At 43.7% G+C, this 25338-nt stretch overlaps 1 protein-coding gene across 2 annotated transcripts in view; it reads right to left on the minus strand.

Moving 5' to 3' along the window:
- Positions 1 to 25338, minus strand: part of LOC117754674 (protein phosphatase 1 regulatory subunit 29-like) — a 183356-nt gene that overhangs the window by 114249 nt on the left and 43769 nt on the right. For both annotated transcript variants that reach the window (XM_034573885.1, XM_034573795.1), the window contains exon 2: positions 3506 to 3815. The gene's annotated coding sequence lies outside the window, so the exon portion shown is untranslated. The remainder of the gene's footprint in view (positions 1 to 3505; positions 3816 to 25338) is intronic.

A 25338-nucleotide genomic window follows, 5' to 3' on the forward strand; every position in this document is an offset into this window, starting at 1 on the left:
CACACATGCATGAGTCGAGTCGCTCTATCTGAGAAGGATTGAGGAGTTTGGTTTTCTTTTCTTCTAAATACAATCATGTACATTAATTTATGGTCCGCGCCAGATGTCTCATCCCAGTTAGTACGGCAATAAATCTTGGGCTTCATCAGCAAAATGGCCACGAGGGTACGTGTTGTGATATTATTCACATGATGCATTAAAGCATCCAAATAAATTATGCTCTACATGTCTGTATTAGTCCACTGGCCTTGACACCCAATGCAACCAGTGCTTTGTCGTCTATGTGACTCTAAATGGGACCATAACTTACTAAATGAGCATCGTGCTGTATTGAAGAAGACTTGAAACTACAGGTTGAGACCATAACGTTTTAAATCGAGGGAGAAATGAGGGAGTTATTTTCTCATAGAGTTCGAAACTGATTTCCACAAAAACCAGTGGAGTCACCCCCTAGAGGTCATTCAAGAGAATACAGGTTTCAGGCACTTTCATAATGGCTTCACATTCCAGACCCGGAGTCTACGTCCATTTTTACATCGTCTGTGCTGTCACACATCATAATGTACTTCAGATTTATGTAAATATGTTTCATTTAGAAATAAGAATAAAGTACTAGATGGAAATGAAGGAAATGCTGTAAACGTTAAACAGTAAACATAAAAAATATATATGTTTTTAAGCAAGAAGGCTCCAGAGCTGGCCTCTTTACAGTAGCTAGCTGAAATATATTCTATGATGTAGGGTTCCCCACGGAGAAAGCAGTAATGGGAAAACGGGCCCGGCTGTGCATCTAATAACCTCAGGGAGAATGTTCTGGCCTTCAGTTACTGTGAGCGCGGGAGACGCCAACACAGGACGCTGTCGTCGTAGAAATGTCAAGTCCTGTCGTCTGCCCAACACATTTCCCTCGTAACACCCTCTTAAGAGGAAATAGAGCCAAGTTTGGTCACGGCCGTATTTCGGCAAGTCAGAGCTGCTCACACTGAAAACCGGCTCCAGGCTCCAATCAAAGAAACTCCCACTCCGGAGCGAGGTCTGGCTGCAAAATACTGTCATCAGGGCAAGATGGTGGTGCCAGATATCCAGGATATCTTTGGCTTCAGTGGGAGAAGGTGTAGATGAGTCATCCATCTTCGAAGTAACTGTAACTAAGGTGCTTACTGTAAAAACCTTGAGAACATTAGCTGCGTGCTAATCAAGGGGTCGCATCCCTTGGAGGTCTTGGTCCAACGTGACCTTCACAGACCGTGAAGACGTCTATGAGCCAATGCCCCTCCTGCAGCTCGTCTTCCTCATCGGTCCGTAACGTGATGACTCCTGGGAAGGGTTTGTCCCGAGAAGGATCCACCCATTGGAGGTTCTCAGGCAGGACAGGACGCACTTGTTGGCTTCAAATGTGATGCAAAGACACGACTCCGGCATCGGGACACAGCTTCTGTGCTTTGTGGGGAAAAAAGATGAATCCAAAACATCTGTATCACGTGATTAACAAAGATGGTTTAAATGTGCAGGTGACCTCACTGGTATAGAAGAAGATTTATGGATCCAAACTCCAAACTGAGCCCCAGATGAACACAGAGGTATGTTTCATCAGGTTTGGGCTTTTATTACACTTCTGCTGTTCATGTTTTCAACTGGTAGAGAAACATAATTCAATGCTTTTAGGAGACTTGAAGGACCCATAAACCACCTCGATCCATTACCAGCGAACCCTGATGGGACTAATGTAAGTGACGTGTGTTTCCAGTTTGTTGTACAACATGCAAAGAGGCGGCGTGAGTCTGTGCATCATCCCCAAAAAAGACCGGAAACCTTAATAAAGGGAAAACTTCCAGATTATGTTTTCAAATAACCCTGAACATCACTGTGTTCACTCTGCGGGGGGGGGGGGGGGGGGGTCTTCGTTCTCAGGGTTTTTCATCTTAAATGAGCTTTCAAACTAATAACTTGGGAAGGTTTCGTTAAACGTGAATTCAAAGCAGACGGGAAGCTTTTTAGCAGATAAAGCTTCTGGGAAAGAAAGAGACAAAGTCGGACTCAGCCATATGCAGCTTTTCAACGTTTGTGAATATTAGGTCATCGTGTTCACACATTTTAAATGAACACTGGAAGCTGCAGATTCACAAATGACTGTCGAACGTTTCATGGAAGAAACAAACATCCTTTTCCACTTTGCTATCGAAGAGACGAGTTGTGCTACAAAGAACAAACTTTGGAACATCTTCTGTAACTTCTTGCACATAAATAATAATGACATAGATGCTGAAGGAATGTATAATGATGATGTACTGTAATAAGTATTATCATATTATAATTGTTGTATTTTCTGGAGTACTATAAGTATTATTATACTTTTAATCAATGCTAGTCATCCTATCTTAAATACACATATATTCCTTTTTTGTACTGTGTTGTCGTTAAAATTATTCAATATAGAAATATTCAGAAAAAGTATAAACTACATAAAAACAATATATAACTAAAGCTGTTAAACAATGTGGAACTTAACTATATAAATGTAACTCAGACATTTGCACTTTCTCTTTTAATGTGAAAAACAACACAGCTCCGGGAATACTCTGCTCAGATAATCATGAATACTGACAGCACAGTATCATATAATATATTGCAATTCATTCTAAACTTAAAAGTATTTTAATTGATTTCTCATCCATACAAATCGGTGTCGGGATTTCGTCTTCTAATCGAGTTTAGAGCAATTTGGTAAATCAGATGAATCAGGACAGTGCAGATTTATTCATGAACATTTAAAAAAAACAACAACAAAGAAATCCATCCCAGTTTCCTTTACGCAGAACTGGGACAGAGCCTACATTTTGCGATAATGGATTCTAACCCAGTAACATCTTCAGAACGAGAATGTTTCCAGCTGTGAAACTTTCCGCGTGAAACCAAAAGTGGGACAGAATCATCGAGGACCAACCGAAATAACCCCGGTATGTAGGCTACTGCTAAAAGAAACATGACACAGACGCTGCGGTGTACTTTTACTCTAAATGTCAGCGAATCCCATCATAATGCAAAACGGCAGAACAACACTTCAACGTGACCTTGATGGAGCCGAAGCCGCCGATCCGACAGATCCTCGGAACATAAGTCGGAGAAATCCTCCACATCCCTTTTCTCCCTATGCAACGGAAATCACATTCTCCTCCTGCATAAGGGATCAGCACCGGCTGCTATGGCAACAGGCATCCCACTTCGCCGACCAGGTTACTTTGGCCCAAATTGGTCGTACCATTTTTTAAAAAGAAACCTTCACATGCTGCTGCTTTTCAGACTAAAATGCCACCGGGCATTGTCAAGCGCTCCGGCTGAAAAGAGTTTCGGTGGACGAGCTGTCAGCCGCCCTGTCAAACCCGGCCCAGAGCGCCGGACTTATTAGAAACACAGCGCCTCGCTAGAATTGAATGGGAGGCGAAATGACAGCTGATCTGCTCTTGAATATAAGGGGCCTTTCATATTGGAGTGTAAATTGACTCACCTCCACTTTAGCAGATTAGGTGAACTCCAAAGAGGGAGAGAGAGAGAGAAGTCCTGCCCGGTGGAGGACACCGGCGGCTGGGTAGAGCCTCGCTGAGCCTCCTCTGTGTGACTGGAGCTCTTTAGATGAGTTGTTCCAATTAATCAGTCCTTTCCTATACGTTCCCAGGCGAGGTGGTGTTGGTGCACACACTCGGGCGTCGTGATGTCCAGCTGGATCCGATTTCCCTGCGTCCACTCAGACGGGGGGGAAACAGGTTGAGTCCCGGCGAACGGCTGTTGTGCCAGAGCGAGAAATCTCAGAAGTCGAGCTAAAAGGTGAGAAGGAGGAGATAGACGGACGGAGGTGTTAATAAAACTTTAAATTGCATTTGAGTCAGAGAAACATGCGGGGGGAGTGGGAGACGGAGATAAAGATTGAATCAATGCAAAAGTTAAATTAACCAGACAGCCTTGATTAGGTGCGCATACCAAGTGCCCTCTTCCTGATTGAAAAACTGTGTTTGGTCAGATACTTGGTAATATTTGTTAGCAAACTCAATAGCAGATTATAACAAGATTGTGCCTGATTGCGTATGCAGGTACCATGTCTGTGTTTGACTGATAAACAGACTTCACCTTCGAGATAAGTTCAGCACTTCAAGAGGCGATAAAGTGAGTGAATCCAGCAAAGATGAAACTCCTCAGTGTTTCTCTTCCACCAAAGTGCAGAGATTAAATGGGCGAAAGTCAAAGAGAAGCTCTTATTTTAAAAGCGTTGCATGTGAGTAAGTGGACGACACTCTGAAAGTAAAGTATAGGACCGTAATTACAGTCACATTGCTAAAAGCAACATGACGCGCTGAAAGCAGAATGTAAATGAATACCTGTCTCGCAGTCACGCTGTGATTTGAAAAGGAATAAAAAATTCTAACAAAAACTAGCAGAGGAGAAAGTTTGGTTGAACGACGTTAAAACGAGTCAAGAGATTCAAACGTCAATTTAGATTAGTGGCAAATTACACTACAATTTCACATCAGCTGCATATACTGCAAATCAATGGTTGAACAATATAAAACTAATACAAAGATTGAATGAAAGGGACACTTTCAACTAAACTCTAATCTCACAGCGCCTCATACGTAGAAACGTGTCTTTTGTGGTTTAATGTCTGTAAGAAAACAGATTTGGACTCTTCTGGGGACAACACATCACTTCTTAAGGCAAAACGATAGCTGCACAAACAATTCAACTAATTCACAACTTAACGACTCTTTAAAACATGTGAATGATCCCGAAGGAAGCAGCTGTTCTGATGGTTAAACTAACGTGGGGCAAAGGTCGGGTGGAAACTACACAATCTGGGAAACCATTGGACCGACCACAGGCAGCGTCGATGGAACAACTTCAGCTTGTGTGTACTTTTGACCTTGATATGTGTAACACTACGAGAGCTGGGAGTCAGGGCCAGAAATTATATCGTCGATGAATGTCATATTATGATTTTTATAGGTTTCTGCTCCTCAGAGAAGCAAAACTTAAAAAAATATGACAGATGAATTATGCATTATTTACCTCACTGTACTTGTATCGGTACACAAACACTACACAACTCTCAGAAACCTGTGTTTGGGTAAAGAACAATGATTTGACCTATTCAACGATATCACCACTTCACTGCACATCGAACATGTCGTGGTTTTGGTCGTCTGCTAAAACAACAGTCTCCAGAAGGAAACCTAACTTCAGCCGAAGGACGTGTCCAACCACACAGGGGTCGATGAAAGAAAAGGAAATGGACATTGTACAAACACGCCCCCCCACACATGGACATATATCTGCAAGGCAAAGAAAGACTCAAATGTCAGAGCACATTAGAGACGGTGCCAGCTCACCCGGTATAAAAAGGGGAGGGGCCGGAGCCGCGTCTGAGAGATGTCTTTTATACGCCGTGAATCTCTTCTGGCTTTAAGGAAAGGTTAGACGCTGTGTGTGCAGAGGAAGGGGTAAGAGGGCTGATCAGCTTGGCAGATGGAGAGAATAATAAAGTTAAATGTCAGAAACAGGAGGTTACTGACTATAACCTCACGAAGATGGCGGTCTCCGGCGGGTGGGGAGGTGGCGAGAACAGGGTAATTAAAGAGCAGCGGAGGAAGAGGAAGGAAGGAGCAGCGGGGGAGGGAAAGAGGAAAGAAGATATGGAATGATGGAGGAAAAAAAGGACTTTATGTGTTTGGTTTAACTGAAAAAGTAACTGAATAAGTCACAATAAAAAAGGTGCACGATGGGAAAAACAGGCCAAAGTAAATGGATGAAAATGATGTTTTGATCCAGTGCAGTGCCCAACACTCGGCTTCAGGCCACAATCCATCAAGGAGCAGAGAGAGAGGAGGTGGTGAGACGCAGAGAGAAGGAGCCGAGGGTGGAAGGAGAGGGACGAGGGGGGAAGAAGGTAAATGGAGTCTGGGGCTGGAGGAGGAGGAGCAGGAGGAGCAGGAGGAGCAGGAGGACTTGGAAGTGAGGCAAGGCGGCTTCGTAGACCGACTGAAACCAAGACGGATCCTCGCAGAGAGTCGTTGAATAATTTACTAAGAAGAGATGAGGAATTAAGTCCACACACGTGAAAAAAATAAGAAACGGTCCGAGCTCCTGCGGGAGCCGAAGTCACGATTAGCGTCAGACGAGGAAAGGAGAATTGTTTGATGAGCGAAAGGAGTGTTTTCAGTTGATAACAATTGAATTTCAGTCGTACGCTCCCTTTAACTGTCGGCCAATCACATCAAAGCAAGCCCGGCGGCTCTGTATTTTTAAAAGCCTCCTAATTGGCTGCTGTGCGGCTCGGACTGGTCCCAGCTAAACTTGTGAGAGATGATAATCAACTGGCACAACGTGAATGGAAGTGTTTGTTTTTCCATTTGGGGACAGAAGAGGAAATAAAATCCCTTCGGCCCAAATCTGACGGGACATGAGTTGAAATGTGGAAATGTTTAACCACCTGCGCTCATCTGGGGAATGAGGTTACAGAGAGAATTCAAATAGTTCCTAAATACATTATGTTTAAATTTTAAGAATTAAAATAATCATGCTTATATTGTCTTTAACGATAGATTTATTGTTTTCTAATAAATCCCTGTGAATAACATCAGCGTAATCTGGAAAATAATGTTTAAAACTACAAAAAACATGTTAAATGTGGTTTCCTGAGGCGACCGTTAAGTTAAAAGTAACCACAGTCAAATCTAGACTAGCATGAGAACCTCATGCTGGAACTTCATCTTCCGTCGTGCACACTCTTGGGATCTGGAGGACAAACGTGCTGAGCTCGACTAATCTCAGGAGTTCACTGAGTAAGAAGGAGACGTGAAGAGTCCAAACATCTGGCAGGGCAGAGATTTGGCAGCCGAGCGGAGGGGGGGGGGGAGGTAGACGGACTGTGAAAGACGAGGCAGGAAAACGCTCACGCCGGGACCAGGCGCTGCCGTACGAGCTCATGCGTATATATCGCCGGGGAAGGAGAATGGCAGCATTAACCGATAACAAGCAGTTCTTTGAGGAGGAGAAGATGGAGGCTTTAAAAGGTGAAGGAGGATCAAACGCAGATCCACAAAGAGTGGAGGGCGGTGGGCGGCGGGGGGATTGAGTGGGTGACTGCATGTTTTCCATTAGTCCGTTGTCCCTGGCAACCATATATTCCTCTTCTCTACCCCTTTGTTTTTTTCTTTTTACACTTTTTTCCTCTTTGAAAGCCTAATTATATTCCTCTTTAATTCCCATCTCAACTTCTTTCTTCTCCTCCCCACTGTCTCATCTTTCTCTCCTCTTTCATCCATCTTTCAACTGAGCTCTGCTGCTTTTTTCTACGTCTTCTTCTTCTTCATCTTCCTCAGCTTCTGTATCTCATCTTCTGTCTGCGTCTTCTGTCTTTGTCCGAGCGGCTGTGAGGATGACATTCGGACGACCGCCACGCAGCAGGAGCCCACGCTGTCTGCCACTACCCACAGGGCGCCAGCCATTTGAAATTCCTCCAGCACCGCCGGGCCCATGCCAGTGGACTGGTTCGTCAACGGGGACAAAGTCACACCCACACACTGATTAACAGACGCAAACACGAGCACACGCACGGATGCAACACTGACCTCAGCTTCTGTCTAACTCCCAAATCGATGACAGACTATCTGCACAAACAAACACACTTCTCACTATCCTGAAAATAGGTTTTCGAAAAGAGTCGTGGACGTGTTCACTGGCCGGTTGTAAAAGAGGGACATGTTTAATCATAGATCTCCGAACGAATAGAAGCTCAAACACGGAGCCTTCTTCTTAAACCAGGTAAGACTTGAACCTCAGATCCTCAGTGTTCGTCTGTCCAGACATCACAGCTGCTCTCGTGAACAGATGTTCTTCCAGCAGCACGAACAAATGACGGATATCTGGAGAAACAAGCTATTTGCTCAGTGGAGGAAGAACGAGAAGCTTCCACAGCACAAGAGGTATTTCTGTGACACGATTTTTTTTTGCTGATATGAAACAGTAACTATCAAGTTTAATATTGAGTCAAATGTTTAATTTAAAAGCCTAATTGTGCCTTTTTTATTTAAGCACGAAGCAAAAAAGCCTCGTGCCAAAAGCCTTTATTCTCTTGAATAACCAGCAGAGGGCGACTCCACTGGTTTTAAAAGACATCACATTCTGCAGTCTGAATATAATTCTACTTTGATTCATAAAATCAGAAAACATTTTCCTCGGGAGTTTATGGTTTCGAAAACTCAATCTCAAGTTTCCAATACAACATGATGTTCATCTCTGGACATTAAAGTATTATTTAGAGTCAAATAAATACATATAGCACCAGAGGCAATGGGGGCGTGGATCCCATGTGACTGACAGCTAGTGCCGTTGCAGTTTGCAGGTGTAGGTGCAGTGTTGAAAAACTAAAACAAGATGGCGCTGTGGACAAAATGCCAAAACTGGAGACTCACACACACACGATGGGTGACGTCATGTTGAGTTTGGTACGAGAGCCGAGTGAAGCAGGAGAACATGACAAACGTTGTGTATTCCCAAGCAGACCCAGATTATACCGAACACGAGAAGGAATCAGAACAAACCATTTGTTTCTTCATTGGCTGCCACGGAGCCTCAGGTTGGTTGCCCAGAACATGAGTCAACTGCTGATTCTATTGCTTCAAAAGGACGACGTAGCTTTTCTCTCCCTTTTTTAATTCCGAGTCTCATGCACAGCGAAGCAAAGAGTCAACCAGCAAACATCAATCATACGAGTATTCTGACCTTGGCTTTCACATCGAATGTAAAAGGCTCATCGAGTCGTTTAACTGCTCAGTCATTTTCTGAACATCTTCATTCTCCCTTTAAAGAAGTAAGTCAAAGATTATTTTTTTTCGAAAAATATAAATTATTTTCTAAGACGTTAAGACGCAAAAAAAAAAACCAAACATCATTGGCATTTTCCTGAGCGCTGAGCAATTATTCCAGCGGATCGATCTTCTGCAAATCGAGCAGTGAAGACGACTCCGTGTGATAACTGTCTTTTATTCGACAGTCAGATGTTGCAAATTGAGGTGTGTGCCTCGCAAGCCTGGAATTAACTTAAGTGCTGCGTTGCTGTTCCATCGAAGCGTGTTTGTTAAGACGCCACAGTTGAACAAACTGGGAAAAGTGGGATTAATTATCATACACAGTGCATGTGGGTTTAAAACCTACACCACAATTACTACTGCACCACACTGCACCGGTGCCATTAGAATATCCCAGATGCACAACCATGCATTTGTATATCACTGGTTCCAGTTAATCCCAGCAGCTACCTCTTTGTCCTCAGTCCCAGCTCCTCCACAGAGACCCCGCTCATCCCAACACGATTAACCACTACACCGCCACTGCCTCGTAATCGCAGGGTTCAGCTGCCAACAGGCGGGACTGATGGATGTGGACGGAGAAAAAGAGACAGTGGAGGGATGGAGGTGGAGGAGGAGGTGGAGGAGGAGGTGGTGGAGAGGGGAAAGCACATGTGTTGCTGTTTTCCCGGAGTGCACCAAAACAGATGAGTCAACGGGATAAAAAGGAGGATTAACTGCAGCCCTGATGTTGAGAGAGATGTAAAGTGGGAGGGAGGAGACAGGATTGTATTCTGAGGTGGATGATGAGCACAAGAGAAGGATTTAAATCTACAGTGCGGAGCGATGCAAACGGACGGATGAGGAGAGTGAGGTCTCTTTTCAGATCTATAGATCCATTGCACTTTGAAGCTCCAGGTTACTCGCTTGCTCTCTTTCTAGTGTCTCGAAGGAAGACAAAGTCCTGGGGGCGGCCATTTAATCCCCTCCTCTCCTTTGTGTCTCAAAATAAAAGACAAAATGCCAAAATACTAAGGAGGTTACTAGTATCCTCACTTTGAATTCAACACCAGTTTTCACTCTGATTGTCATCCTGTCTGATTTCTACCTTTGTCTTTCCCTCTTCAGATTTTCCATTCTCGTCATTTTTTTGGCTCTCGCAGCTCAAAAGCATCTCTCAACAGCTCAGAGATCCAACAGCCTTCCCCCCCGTCCCTCGTCACTCTTTCTCATTTTGCTCCTTTCTGTCTGTGTTCTGTACATTGTCACCGAATCAGGCAGACGTTGACGTGTCGCTGTGATGCGGGCCCGTCCCGTTTGTTTTCACCCGTTTGAGCAGCATCTTAAAACTCAGAACCTGAGGTGAGGTGCATCATCCTTTAGAGACGCCACCGAAACTGAATCAGAGCCGTTCTCTCAGTTGTCAGATGGATCAGAGGGTGAATAAAATATGATACGGGGAAGCCCCATCAATCAGATCCTTTCTCACAGTCTGTCACTTTAATAAACTCTTATTTTTCTTTCCTCCTCTTCCTCACTTCTCTCACATATTTCATCCATGATTCTCTCATTTGCTTTTTCCCTACTTGAGTCTTTGAATCGTTCACTGTCGAACCAATCAATCTGTTTCTTCTGCACACCTCATGCGTATCCCCTGAGTCTGCCATCGGACACAATGCGTTGACGAGCCGAGCCTCCAGCTCAGTTTGTCCATGTGTTTGTTCTTATTGACGCATTCTGCGACCCTTTCTTAATTGGTCCTGACAATGCACTTCGCCTAATCTATGGTCGGGATCAATCCGACACTGACAAACAATTAAGAGTCAAGCATGTGCAAGTGTGACGTACCGTTTTCTACCCAAGTCAATAGAACTGTGATTAGTGCATGTGCAGCACATCAGTGGACAGCTGCTGTAATGAGGGCAGTGCATGTTGGTTTACAGTGAGTATTAATACATATAGATACAAATATAGATAAAATAAGGGTTATTTTAGGTACAACAATTTATAGTTTACCACCTTGTGCTCCACGGCTTCCTGTCTATCACCACTTGCAGACTTGCACTGAACTTCAGATAATCACCTGAAATGACTTGAAGGGGCTGGATGAGAAAAACGCTAATGGCTGAGTCAGATGCTCCGTACTTCTCTCCGGAGTTTTTCTTGCACACAGGATTTTATCTGGGCTCGTTGGCGACTTTTCAAACACGCAAACCTGCGTGCTACGCTACCCTCTCCCCCAAATGCTCTGGAGATGTATTGTGTTGTTGCCTTCGACTGGAGAATCTCCTGCTGGGTTGTTCATATGATCATCTTCACCCGAATGTGCGGACATTTTAGTTGATTTCTGAAAATGACTTAAGATGTCAACCATCTGATAACACACACAGAATGAAACCAGATCAGACGAAAACGCCGAACAACTGCAGCGTCTCCAGAAAACATCTGCTACAGTCACCAGGACTCTATCGCTCCACTCAGTTAATTGAGGAAAGAACGTAAGTGACAATAACCTTCAGAGTTTTGAAGGAAAGATCAGCGAACACACACACTCAGGGCCTGGAGGCGAGCAGACTGATCAGCATGTTCTCTGCAGCTCGCTGCTGGGAACTGATCAAACGTGCTTCAGGTTAGAAACATTTCCCCAAAATCGACTTAGTTTTAATAACTTTCATGGATGCAATTCATTAGTCTCAGCGAGCGGCCGCTGGATCTGATTTAATGGCATAAACACTTGCACATGTTCTCGGTGAAGTAAGTTTCCATCAAGGGCAACGCCAATTAAATGTGTGTGCATGGAGACACACGCACACACACATCATTTGAGTGAAGCCACAGCACGTGGACTAATGATTGATGAGCTGAACCTGGTGCAGTAATAAAAGTGGGGAAAGATGAAACAGGTTCCTGCAAATGACCATTAAGCCACTTTACATCTGGAGAGTTATGTTTCATGTTTCCTCAAATTAATCACGAAACACGGGGATGAACGACTTTTGTTCGGTTATTAGTTCTGTTTGTTTTTGTTTTCTTTCTCATAAATCACCATGACATGGTCGCTGGCCAATTAGGGCTGCTGCCTGGGGCGGGAGCTGGCATGGAAACCCCACACGGCAGGCCAAGGTGTCAGTAGGGGGCAGGAGGTGGTGGGCGATCAGAATATAAATACCGCAGCGTGTACGAAAACAACAACAAAAACATAAATCTAAACCCAGTCGAAAAGCATATGGCAGCTCTCGGGGCGTGGAGGGGGTGGGGAGGGGGGGGACACAAGCAGCAGCAGCAGCAGCTCGTGGCCGAGTCTGGAGGTGGAACCAGAAGAAACTTGCTGAGTATAATCTGGCGTTCCAGCTTTGTCTATAATTAGCTACCGCAGGTCACTGGTGTATTCTGGTCTGTTTACAGAGTTATTTGTTTTAATTGAGTACTTCACCCCTGCCGGCTACCTGTCAATACTGACGTTCTTCTGTTGCTGTTAGACGTCAATAAAAGTAATAAATTACTGGTTGTCAATTTAAGCTGAGGGCTTAAAGACCCCAGTTGCTCCAGAGCTCCCAGTAGCGAACAATGCATTTGTGAACGTGCAGCAGATTTGACAGAAAATGTGCGCTAGCTTTAAAATCGTACCTGTTAAATGGCCACTGCTTAATTTAAATAATACAAGGCCTTTCATGTGAGTCATGTAATACTGTAACATTAGTATGGTAAATAGCTCACTGGGTACGGGGGAGGCGTGACTGTGATGATTTTATGCATGGATTTATATTAGAGAACATCAGCCATTATATATAAATACAGATGAAAGAAAGGTACGGGGGCATTGTGGTATTTGATTTCAGACATTTTCACAGATGTCTTAAATTGATATCCCGTATGAAACGTTTGGTTTGATCCTGTCGATGCAATAAAACATTTCCTTTTTCTCTTCGTTGTTAGAGAAAAAAACTGAACAGACTCTTGTCAAGAGCCGTTTGCCTTGCTGCCGTCCAAGGAAGTAAATGAAAGACTAATCTCTTAAATCCATTGATGGCAAAGCAATAACCACTTAACCTTAATTGGATGATTGCAGGGTTTTTGTCCTGCAGAGAACAACTGACCACAAGAGGTGACACAAGGAGAAAGACACAGTTTTTCCATTGGTTGTGAACTTTTATCCATAGTTGTATACTTTTTTGGTGTTAAGGTGTCAGGAGGTGACCCTCTTCTGCTGCTGTAGGTCTTCCAGTGTTTGGGGAGCTTGTGCCAACAATTTATTTATTTATTCATCAGTTGACCAAAATGTCAATATGAAACCGAGAGAACAGCGCCCTCTCTGGGGACCTGCTGAGTCCCGAGTCGGCTCAGTAGGTCCCTTCTTTGTGTCTTTCTTTTACTTTTGTCGGGCTGTAGCTCAGACTCTCACCCACAGTGACTCATGATCTCATGATCATGGTCTATGTCGGTTATACCTCGGGTAGGAAACTGTGTTCACGCCACGAAGAAGCTTGTTAATGTCCTGTATGGGTGAGAAGCTCGGGATGTATGTCGACGACCCAACAAGCTCATCAGCTTATGAAGTCAGACACGTTTGATTCGTCAGTTTATTGAAAGCTTCGAATGCTTTTGGGGTCTGTTGATGTTGTATCTACACGAGGTTCCACCGGATGCTTCACAGAGCCCACACTTCCTCATGAATAAAACATGATCCAGTTGAAGATGTACATTGTATTCAAGGGGTTGCAGCAACAACAACACAACAACAGGCCAAGGAACACCGGCAGTCGGGCACAGTATGAAAACAAACACCACAGGATCAATAGCTTTTGCAAGTCCAACGAGTGGAGCTGTGCCATTTCTTCATCTGCCCATAAATATAAATTTACAACCTTCTGCTGGTCAGCCGAGCATGAAGCCCGGAGGTGGGGACCAGGACCCCTGGAGCTGAAGAACAACTTTAAGCTTTATTAATTAACACATTATATATCATCTGCCAAAGACAAAAGACTACAAAGTCTGAAAAGGATAATTTTGTTGTTTCTGGAAGGTTTTTCTGCAACAGCTACCGTTCAAACACAGTCTGGAACGTTGGGTTTGAGGTTCTGGGGATTTTTTTGTTCACATTTGAAAGAGTCGGGTTCGCCTGGACTTCATTGGCTTTGAATTCTAAGTGAATCTGTGGCTTCAACACATGAGAGTCGTATGAATCTCATCTAAAAGGAACAGAACTCCAGAGTAATTAGGCTGCACGTTACAGTCTGTAATCTACAGTCGTACCAACAAACACAGCCACGATGCAGATAACAGTGAAGTCGATCATATTCATGATTGTGCCTGTGAAGTCTAAATCCTCCAACACGTCTCTTTCTTCTCTGTGCACAGTCACACTACAGTGCACGGACTATGAATGCACGTGCACACACAGACACACACACACACACACACACACCTCTGCCCATTATCACTCATATTCATATGTTTGTTTTGATGTATTCATGGGGCTTCATTTGCATAATACTCATTTAAAAAGGCTGATTGTTTGCTGATAGGCCCGAGCGCTCGTTTGCCTGTTTAATCATTCATCTGGATGACCTGCTCTTAATAGGGACGGCCGGCGCTGCCGCTGCGCCTCACTTGGCGCGAACGGCAGCCCGCGCCCGAGAGTGGGTTTCACTAACTGGTGACATATGGAAGATGTGCTCCAATCATTTCAGCCGCCATCGCTCAACGTGAGGGAGAGGCAGAGCACAAGTGTTTGATTTCAGCCGGCAGCTGCAGGCTTTTTTCTTCATTGCTTCTTCATGGCTTCCCAAATCCCTTCAAGTGCTTTGTTTGCACATCTCACGCACGCACGCACACACGCACGCACACACGCACGTTTTAGATGATTTCTACGAGTGGAACAGTCGATATAAGCTCAGTTATATTCCTCATTTAGCTGCTCACTGCAGATCATATCTAGAAATGAATAGACTTCATACAAGAGGGTTCCGACACCTGAGTAATATCACTGCAGATTCATTCCGGCCTCGCCATAAATTCCCATGAAACACACGTTATGACCGTGACACTGGTTGCTGTGGCAACTGGTGTGGTAACCAGGCGGCTAATAAGACACAATCCTGTTTGCCCCTGTTGCTTTGTTGTCATGTTTTCATGCTATTTTAAGAAAATGTTTCATTTTGTACAGCTGCGTCAATAACCATTATATAAAAAGCCATTAGACCCTGGAGCAGCTTGCTGTGATTATGGGCTTGTTGCATTACATTTACATTCAGTTGTTCGGGAGAAACACTTTTTTCAAAGAAGACTCGCAGCTCACAGCAAGTATTTTTATTTGCCGGAACATTTTCACCCATAATCAGATCCACGTATATGTTTAACACAGTGTTCTTGAGGAAACACTATTTTAACATCCTCATATTAAACTCCAGAGTTTAAACTGTGCAGGATAGTGATACTTAATATGATTTAAAAATTGAAGCCGTGTTTAATAGTCATGTAAAGTTGACTTGAGTTTCCAAATGTCTGCAGCTGAGCTCCGTTGCGAAAGTGGATTTAATACCAGTTGCAGATAGAGAGAAGTTTAATTTCACCTCGGTTCGCATACAACACCGGGAGGATTCAATTTCCCCCTCAAGCTGTTTTAATAAATATATATTGATACATTATACTGCGTCAGATAGTGCCTTTAATGTCACCCCGGACACATTCAGCAATTTTGCACGGGAGTCTGTAAACTAGATTTGGGGACTGAGGGGAAAGTTTTGTGGGGGGTGAAATTGGACCTGTGCTATCACAAATGGCCTTAATCCACTAAGTCCTCTTAGCACAGCCACACAACAGACCGATAACGGCTCGTGGTGGATTCCCTGACATGTATTTGGAACAGACACAGCCCATCCTGCAGGTATCATACAGCTCCGCTCCTGAGAGACGGGCTGCTTCACCGTGTTTGTGTGTGTCCGTCTGGTTTCTTGTAATTGATTCACACATGACTGCGGCTGCATCACTGCACATTAATCCCACTAATTCTGCTGCAAATTAATTATACTTAGCTCCTGGATTAACTTGACTTGTATTGGACATGTGGTGGTAAATTAACCGTGGTTTCACCCAGTTTTTTTGGTTTGTTTATTCTAAAGGAATCGATGCCCAGTCACTACATCTGCTCAGGTTATTCTGCGTCTCCGGTGCACAACTCTGCAAATAGGTGGCAACAGCATTTTGTGCATTATAGATGAGCGTTGTGTTGTCGTGCTTTGCTGTTTCTCTCTTTGTGCTGCTGGTTTGTTGCCATGTGTCATTTCATGTGTGTCTCTATGCAACAGGTGACTCACCTGCTGAACTGATGTAAGCATCAACGATAATTTGCTATTTAGCTATAATTAGTGTTGCTTCTCAACCGTCATGTTGCATAGCAACATGACGCTTCAGCAATCGCAGGAAATGAGAAATTTAGAGGAAAAGGGTTGTTTGATGAAAGTCTCATTAATTATCATGGCCTCAGACTTTTGGAGCCAAAAACTATGGAAAAACAACTTGAACATCCTGTAAAAAGGTATTTTGACGGGTACTGGATCAACAAAATATCACAAAAGGCTTCAACGGAGAAGATCTGGACAGTTGAAGCTTTTAGTAGAGTCAGGTCTTTGATGTCAGATTAAAGACATCACGTCACAGGAAAACCTTCGTCTTTCCCACGTCCATGGAATTGCACCATCAGACGCACGGGAGCGTTTTGTCCAACATCCGATGGAGAAATCCCACAGACTCGGCAGAGACAAAGGTTTTCCCGTGACGTTGATGTCTGTTCGTTTGAGGCCTGGCACCTGAGGATGTGCTGAGACGAACACGTTAACAGATCTGAGTCACTGTGGTAGAAGAGGAGAATCGCCGAACGAATGTGCAGCTGGCAAAAGAAGATTTCCAACAATGTGTGGAATCTGTGCCGTGAAGAATTGAAGCAATTTGAAGACAGATTCGGGGATGGCCAACCCAGATAACCCAAAATAAGGTTCTTGATGAGTGTAGCTGCAGGCGCTCACAGGTAAAACAGGCTATTTTTAGTTTGTCTGCAACTTCTTGCCCTTCAGAATAATGCATTCATTATTATTGATGTGGCATTGCAGTGCTTAAAGCCCCTGTGGTGTGTGACAATGCATTGCATCGGGTTGCATCAGGCTGCTGCCCTCTTGCTCTGCAGTGCCACAAAGTCTCTGACAACATGCTCCTGTTAACACTGCCCCCCCCCCACTGGAGTGTGGTCGCCGGCCTCACGCCGGAGCCAACACACATTACCTAAAGACAGGGACAGTTAATTTGCTGAATCTCTTCAGCGTTTTGAGACTTTTTCTGCCGCACTGCAACACACGATAACAAACTGATGTAACACTGGAGATCGTGTGCGGAGGGTGGGAGGACTTTCTTTGACGTCCACATAAATAGTAGCATGAAAGAAACCAAAATAACAAAAGGTATCAACTGTTCTATTCTTGTATTCGACTTTCTACCACAGCAGCGTTTGTATACACACACACACACACACATAAATCACACAAGGACACACTCGCACAGACACACACAGACATGCCGGTTCAGATGGACCACCTGGGGACACGGAGGACACGTCGAGGAAAAGGATGGTCCACTCCTGGGCCATTTGTTTTGTGTGTGTGTGTGTGTGTGTCTGTGTTTTATTGTGTCGGCACTCACGTGTGTGTGTGTGTGTGTGTGTGTGTGTGTACTTGTGCTCATTGCAAGTGTCTGTAAATAAAAGCATCAGCTAAATGTAAATGTGATATATGTATGTGTGCAGTTCATACGAGGCCCCGGGGGAAAGAGTCAGCACATGTCCCGCTGAGTAGCCTTTGTGTGTATACGTGTATGTGTATGTGTGTGTATACAAGGGCAAACCATATGCTGACTCCATTATGTGCGCGTGTTAGGGGTGTACGTTTTGTGCTGTGGGCAGTGATGTGTGTGTATATGTGTGTGTGTGTGTGTGTGTGCAGCTGCAGCTCATGGCACAGTTACACATCCTCAATATTTTGTATTTTCCAGCCTCTGTGGAGTTTAATCACACGTCCTTACTCCTGAAGGTGAAACAGACAACTGATGCTGCATTGTTCACAAGACTGGACTAATAAAGCTGGACTCCACACAGCAGAGGTGTCTCAGTCTCACACTACGTAGTGATATTTATATGCAGGTTTCGAGTACATGGTTTATTCATATTGGAAATGTGACATGTGGACGGATGGCGAGGAAACTAAAGAGCACCTGAGAAATAGAGAAATTGTAAATTATAGATGCACCTTTTTAGAAGAGGCAAAAAAGATTGTTTTTTTTGCATTTCTGGAAAAACATGTTGCTGCAGAGAAGCCGTGTCACTGACGTCCAACAGAGCAGGTGTTGTATAATTTCCTATCGGTGTCACCGAGTTTCCCACGCAGCATCCAGCTCTGTTAGAGGGAAACTCCGCTGAGAAGCAATAACTTGATCATTAAATTCAGCGAGGAAGAAAGAGGAAGAAGAGTAAAGTCTTCGTGACTCACATCCACACAAACACGTCTTCGTCTTCGCTCTGTATCAGAAGTAAAGTCCGTCCACAACATCGACTGTAAATAAGTCTGTCCCGCAGCAATCAGGGGGCGGAGTCATGTCAAGATCCTGCGAACACACTCCCTCCATCAATCACAAGTCTCAGCTGTCAATCATGACGTTTAACTCAATTCTTATATCATCAAATAACTGATTAATACCAACCTTATCATAAACACAAACAATTAAACACGCCAGTGAGATAAGAACTACCTGTGACAACTACCTGTAGCTTTTATGGGCTTGATAACTCTGTAATTGTTTGGTTGCGTAAACGTAGGATATGAAAACTAAGATGTGGTCGTGTGGATGTAGCCTCTCTCTCCGACACATAATGGCAGTAACCTTCTTTGGTGTCCAAATACGATTCACCGCCCTCAGATTCCCGCCTCCCTGCTCCCCTCCTCCTCGCCGCCCCGGCAGTTCCCCGACCTTCGGTTACACAATGAAGACGCCGTCAGCGACAATCAGCCAACAACAGATTACTTGTGGTCTCGGTCGTGGTTAGACAAACATGGCAGGAGGCAGCAGTCAATGAGTCAACATGCTGTGACCGACCAGACTGACGGACGACACTGGCACCGTTTACACCGGAGCTCGCAGCGGTGTGAAAACAGGCTTATGGGTCAGAGGAGGTAAATCACCACAGTTCATAATAACACAAGCACAAATTAATTGAATCATATGAATCCCATTGTTGGTGTGAAAATGCAGAACGTCTTCCTCTACAGATTAATTTTTTCAATGGGTAAAGTGTTTATGTGATAGGAATACTCAACAGGGATTTCTGGACCAGGATAAGTAATTAAATATTGACTGGATGTTTCCCTTTTCCTGTTTTTTCAACTCCAAGCACCAATAAAAACATTGACGTGTAGACGTAAAGCATTTTTTTTAAATAAATAATAACAAAGCTGGTGTGGAGATTATTGTAAGTATTGTACATGTGTGGAGTACTGTGTATACGTGTGGAGTACTGTGTATACGTGTGGAGTACTGTGTATAAGTGTGGAGTACTGTGTATACGTGCGGAGTACTGTGTATACGTGCGGAGTACTGTGTATACGTGTGGAGTACTGTGTATAAGTACTGCATGTGTAAAAGGTCAGTGTCAACTTCATGTGAACTTCATCTTGTATTTTTCTTTAATATCTGTTAGTTTTAGGTTCTCTCAATTTATATATTGATTTAAATATAAAAAGGTGGACTTTTTTCTGCATTATTTTAAGAAAAATAAAAAACATCAGCTGTTATTAAGCAGCATGTCCCTCGGTAGAACTCGTATCAGTCCCATTAATATGTCAGAATATTTTAACTAAGATGAACGAACTGTTCCCTGAGAAATCAAGGAAAAGGTAAATAAAAATAAATTCTTGATCCGCCCCCTGACCCGAATCACACGAGTTAATCTCTGACCCCTAATCCATCCTTTTACCAAGTTTCATAGAAAAGTGTTGTGCAGTTTTTGTGTTATCTTGCTTACAAACACACAAACAAACCCAACACCAAGGGTGAAATCATATTGGTCCACAACTCTGACTCGTAACCTGTAATAGTTAAACAAGTTGTGTGTCCTCATCTAACCTGGTGCGACTGCTGGTCTGGGACTGTGTTGTCTGAAAATAACGAATCTCTGAATACACAGTTTATGAATCGCCCTCATCACAGTGAGCTGATTCCAACGGTAACTCGAGTAATATTCCATCTGTCAAACCCATAAATGTGTTTCTACTTGAAAGAGGCTGAACTGAAGGAAGGTGATGAATGAAGAACGGCAACAAACTGACCTGAGACGAACTGAAGACGGTTTGTGTGTTAGCGCCACAATGAAGTTGTTTACAGCGCGAGCACCGAGGAAAATATACTGCGGCGCTCAACCAGTGAGGTCCTGCACTGCGGCGGCATAAATCCTACATCCTGTGTGTGTGTGTGTGTGTGTGTGTGTGTGTGTGTTACTGGACTTTGACCTTTGCGAGTTGTGTGAGGACATGTTGCCTTGTCCTCACTCTTTCAAATCACACTTTGATTTTTATTGATGAAAGAACTCCGGCATTTTAGGAGTAGAGACATTTACGAGTGGATTTCGTGCAGATTGATTGAATTCAAGGCGACAGTTGGGCCTTGCATCGCTGCTGCAACCCATCAACTCCAGATTCTCCAGTTCACAGGCACCAGGCGTCCAGATGTTCGGCATCAGGACTCACCAAGTCGTTGTCTCAATGCTGCTTATTCACCCGTTTCCTGATGATTTTCCTTGCGGTAAAACTCAACAAGTGAATGTTGTGCGAACACAGTCATCGTTCCTCATATTGGATTAACGTTCTAGCTGCACGAGGCGTTTTCATCTATATTACATTAGAACGTATAGTTGGATTCACCGAACGCCTGCACTCTGCTTAGCCTGCTACACCAAACTCAATCAGCCGCCACTGACCCCAGCTTTATTGCTACCTGTGAGGGGGGGGGGGAAGGAAGCGTCGCACACAGGGGATGGCTTTGTCTCAGAGACGGATGAGGTTGTGCCACTATCTTTATCCGCTCGGGTGACAAAAGGTTGCAAACGCTTTATTGTGTTGCTCAATATGAAGAGAGAAGTTAGTGCGACACACGAGAGTTTAGCAGAAGAGCAATAACGTTTTGTAGAGGCCACCATCAAGTCCATAAAGTATTTATCTTCGTCGGTTCCATTTTTCCACTCCTGTGTAGCCGTCCCCTGCAATGGTTGTATGTAATATAAAGAGGATATGAGGTGTTTACCTGTTACACTGGATAACACACAGAACACGAGGTAAACACTTTTAATATGGACGAAGACAGAAGCAGATCTTCGTAAAATTTAGATAATTGACCATTTTTAAGTACTTTCATTAGTTTTCTTTGTAGGGAAATGGTCTAATTCCTTAGACTTTAGACCTGGAGCACATAGGTTGAGATGAGGATGACTTATGAAGTTGTAATAATAACTAGAAGTACAATCTGTGACTAATTGGACTGTGTCCGTTTCATAATGAACCAAAACAGTAACATAAGAGATCTCATTGTTTAGTCTGTGAACCTGTCACTCTGAAGATGGAAATAACTTTTACTTTATAAAATCAAAATCAAGTCCAGCACAGAGGGAAAGTTCTCTCTCTCTCTCTCTCTCTCTCTCTCTCTCTCTCTCTCTCTCTCTCTCTCTCTCAGAATTCTTTAATTGCCGCTCTTGTCAGTTAACTCAGGTGTTAAATTGCCCGTGTTAACTCAGGATATTTCTTCCACCATTTAAACAACTCAAATTCTCTAGATCAGACGCTACACTTTACCCATAAAAACGTCTCCAATGTGCCCCCGTGGTCCTATTTTGTGCGAAGGGATATTCTGTAACCTAATGCCCCGAGACAAAGGATTAAACTCCAGCCAAGAAGCACAGGGACTTTCACTGCTTAGCAACAAGCCTGGTTCATAGCGGAGAAGTTAAACATATCTCAGAGAATCAGCGGAGCCTTGGAAACATTTCGTGTCACGACTTCCTTCGATGGATGGCCTCGGGCCTCCGCAGCGGACCAGAGTGAGGTCACTGCTGCGTGAAGCCAATCAGACAAAAACCCAAGCCTTCTACATCTGTTGGAAAAGAAAACACCAGGCTTTCAAAGGCAGGGCCAGACACGGCGGCCGCTGCCAGGCTGATGACATGTCCAGCTCTGGCTGCCATATTAAAAATTGATAGAGGCGGCCAGAGATGGAAAATGCGAGAACACGGGGGCAGGAAACAAAGCAATAAGCAGAGGGGAGTGAGGGACATGAGAAGCTGAAGGGACGAACAGAGAGAGGAGGGGAGACGGGATTATGATTCACGAGGAAGGTGCACGATCGGACATGTAGACTTTGCAGGATTATATTGGTTTTGTAAACCAGACATGACCTGTGTGGATAAGATGAGATAAGATATGTATATATAAGGGTTTGATTTCTGCCTGTCTGCTGTTCACTGTACAAACCTGTGTGCATCGTTAGTAATAGAGACAACAAGAGGTCGACGGGAGCACGATGATTCTTGTAGCTGTGCACCTCAAAGACGCAAGCAGATTAGCAACAGAAAACTTAATGGTGCTAGAAATAAAGACGGGGATAACAAGAGCAAACAAGATCTCTGTTCGCATGTGAAACCTGAGATGCCTCCTAAAGAGATTTTTCTGTATTTGGCCACAAATGTGTCCGAACTATGAGGATGGAGGAAACATGGCTGCTACACACATGTATAAACTTTGACGCAAGGGACCAGAGGAGGGGTTGGGATGTATCGGTTCGAGTTTAGCGTAGCCTGCTCTTGCTAACTTTTGCGGGGTTATGTCGACTTAATAAGTCATACGCTGTTTTTTCATTTCTCAGTCAGTTAAAAAACAACCTCCGAAAAAAAACCTTCCTCCTTCCGTCATTTGCACCTTCTTCAACTTCCCTGAACTCCGCCGACGTCCGCCGGCACCTCCTTCTTTTCCGGATGCGGCACATTTTGTTTACCGTGCTAATCTATCGCCTCATCTGCCACGAGTTGGACTGATTGTAATGTGGTGTAATTAGCTGATTAGCGACGGGGAGAGGTTGTTAAGGATGTTAGCCAGACGAGAGGATACTTGATTAGATAATTATAATCATGTGTGTATTTGAATACCGATATGAGCTGCAACGCCATCGGGAGCATCTATTAATTCTGCTCTGCCAAGAAGACGACATCCGACAATCTCTAATCTACGATAATCATATTTTTTGAACATGTATTTCATATTTTGTTCAGTGTTAAATCTCCTTTATATTCCCAGTTCATTTGTTTAATATATTTGCTGCGTGTTTTATCTCTCAGGGTGAAATGTTCCTCTGCTTCCTTCTGACTCATTTTCACTTTATCACTTGTTTGCACAGGAAAACAAAACTTAATCCCTACAACATTAAATCCGTGGCCTAGAACTCGGGATGCATTTATTCCTGAAAAGTTAACTCGATGCTTGCTGCACTGCTCAAAGCTTTTCTTGCTGTGTGACTTTCCTGGCAGAAATATCTCGTATTTTCTCCTATTTTCTTTCTCTCGCTTAAGACTGCGATAAAAAAAAAAAAAAGTTCAACCTACAGTGCGGCTCACAGAAATAAACTAATACACTGTAGGTATATGGATTCTACTGCAAAGATAGGCGAGTCTTTTTTTTTTGCATGAAACTGGTTTCCATAGTATTTCAAATTAAATAAATAAACATATCAGCCACTAGCAGCTAAAAATAAGTGTTTGAGCTGATGATTCAGCTGCAGATAATTGTTTTGTATGAACAGTGTTTTACAGACTTTAGCATTGACATCTGAAACGAAGGTGAAGCCATTGATGGATAATAGAAGTCTGAATGAGGAGTCGTTCAGAAAACTGATCCCGTTTACTCTTAACCTTTTTGCTCAGAGTAGACTTGTCTTGTGAGTTTCCACGTTGCCTGTTCAAATAAACGGGCAGGAACGGTTTCTCTTTCTGGACAACTTTCACAACAAGTGATATGTCGAGCAACTTTCTGCACAAACTTTCTGCACAAAGACGCTGCTCAAAGAGCGAGAGGTAGATCCGCAGAAAGGTGAAGCGGTCATGTTGTGACAGAGAAAGAGACCGTGTGCACTGAATGAGACAGAAACCCTGAACCTTCCTACACGGTGCAAAGATCTACGAACGGCTGAACAGGACATTTCATAGACTTTACTCAAATCCTGTGTGACATCAGATTAATGAAAGAGGCTGACACGAGACCGAACGAGGCTCCACAACAGTTTATCAACTGCATCCTCCATTTCACAGATTACACAGTCCAGCATTGTCTGTATTATTGTCTGAGTCTCGTTCCAGCAGCGGCCGTAGGACAAAATGTTTTCATCGTAAGCAGGATGATGAAAAAACGACTAAACCGATTTCCATGAGGTTTTGTGGAGGGGTGGGGCTCGACCCTGGTCTGGATCCAGAGCAGGGTTTTCTGTAACATAGTGCGTTTTAGTACATTTTCAATGATTTCACAGCTTCGAGCATCTTAACGAAAACAGAATTGAGGGCAAATCGGAAGCAAAATCTGGATCTATTGAATTTAAATGTGGTTTCACTACTGAGTGAGATTCGTTTCTAGTTATGTGAAGACTATTGGAACCCAAGCAGGAGCTGTAGCTGATTAAACCTCTTCTCCTGCACCGGAGAGTTGCTTGATGGCCCCACAACGAAACCACAGCGTCAACACAGACCAGGTTTGTGACTCTAGCTACGTATCCAGGATCTCCACTGTTGGTTTAACAATGAAGCCAGGGACAGAAGCTGCCGATATATAAAGTCTTCCAAACTTTTCTTTTTCACCCTGGGCGAACTCTGAAATAACAAATTCCAGCGCAACACACCGACAACAACACTGCGATGCAATATCTATACATGCACACCTGTTTGCATGGAGCAGCATCTTCTTCTGTGCGACACCACCACACAACAATGAGCGCTGCCTTCTTCCCTCCTAGTCATGGGTTTAAATCTAAGTTTCTATTTGTACCAGTGAGATTCATTTGACTTTAAAATCTCCTGTAGAATCACCTGACTCAGTCTCACTGACTCTTCTTTACCACATCTTCCCCCTCAACACATTAAAATATGCTTAGGTGGGGAAATAAAGCCCGTCATACCTCCGCTAAGAGTAACGCTCTTTCTGCTAATCTGAATTCGTTCTACATTATTCATTGTATTTAGATAAACTGTCAGGAAACTCTTTATCCTTTTATTACCCTGGTCCCATCAGAGCGTCGGCTAAACTCCTTAAACTGATGATAATTAGCACTAAGTAAAAACGGTTATTATGAATACTTAGACAACAATTAAAAGCGCTTCTGTTCAAGGAAGCAATTTAAAAAGGATGCATCCCGAGGACGTGTGTTTTATACAACGCGC

This window comes from Hippoglossus hippoglossus, chromosome 1, assembly GCF_009819705.1.
Source record: "Hippoglossus hippoglossus isolate fHipHip1 chromosome 1, fHipHip1.pri, whole genome shotgun sequence".
Taxonomy (NCBI): Eukaryota; Metazoa; Chordata; class Actinopteri; order Pleuronectiformes; family Pleuronectidae; genus Hippoglossus; species Hippoglossus hippoglossus.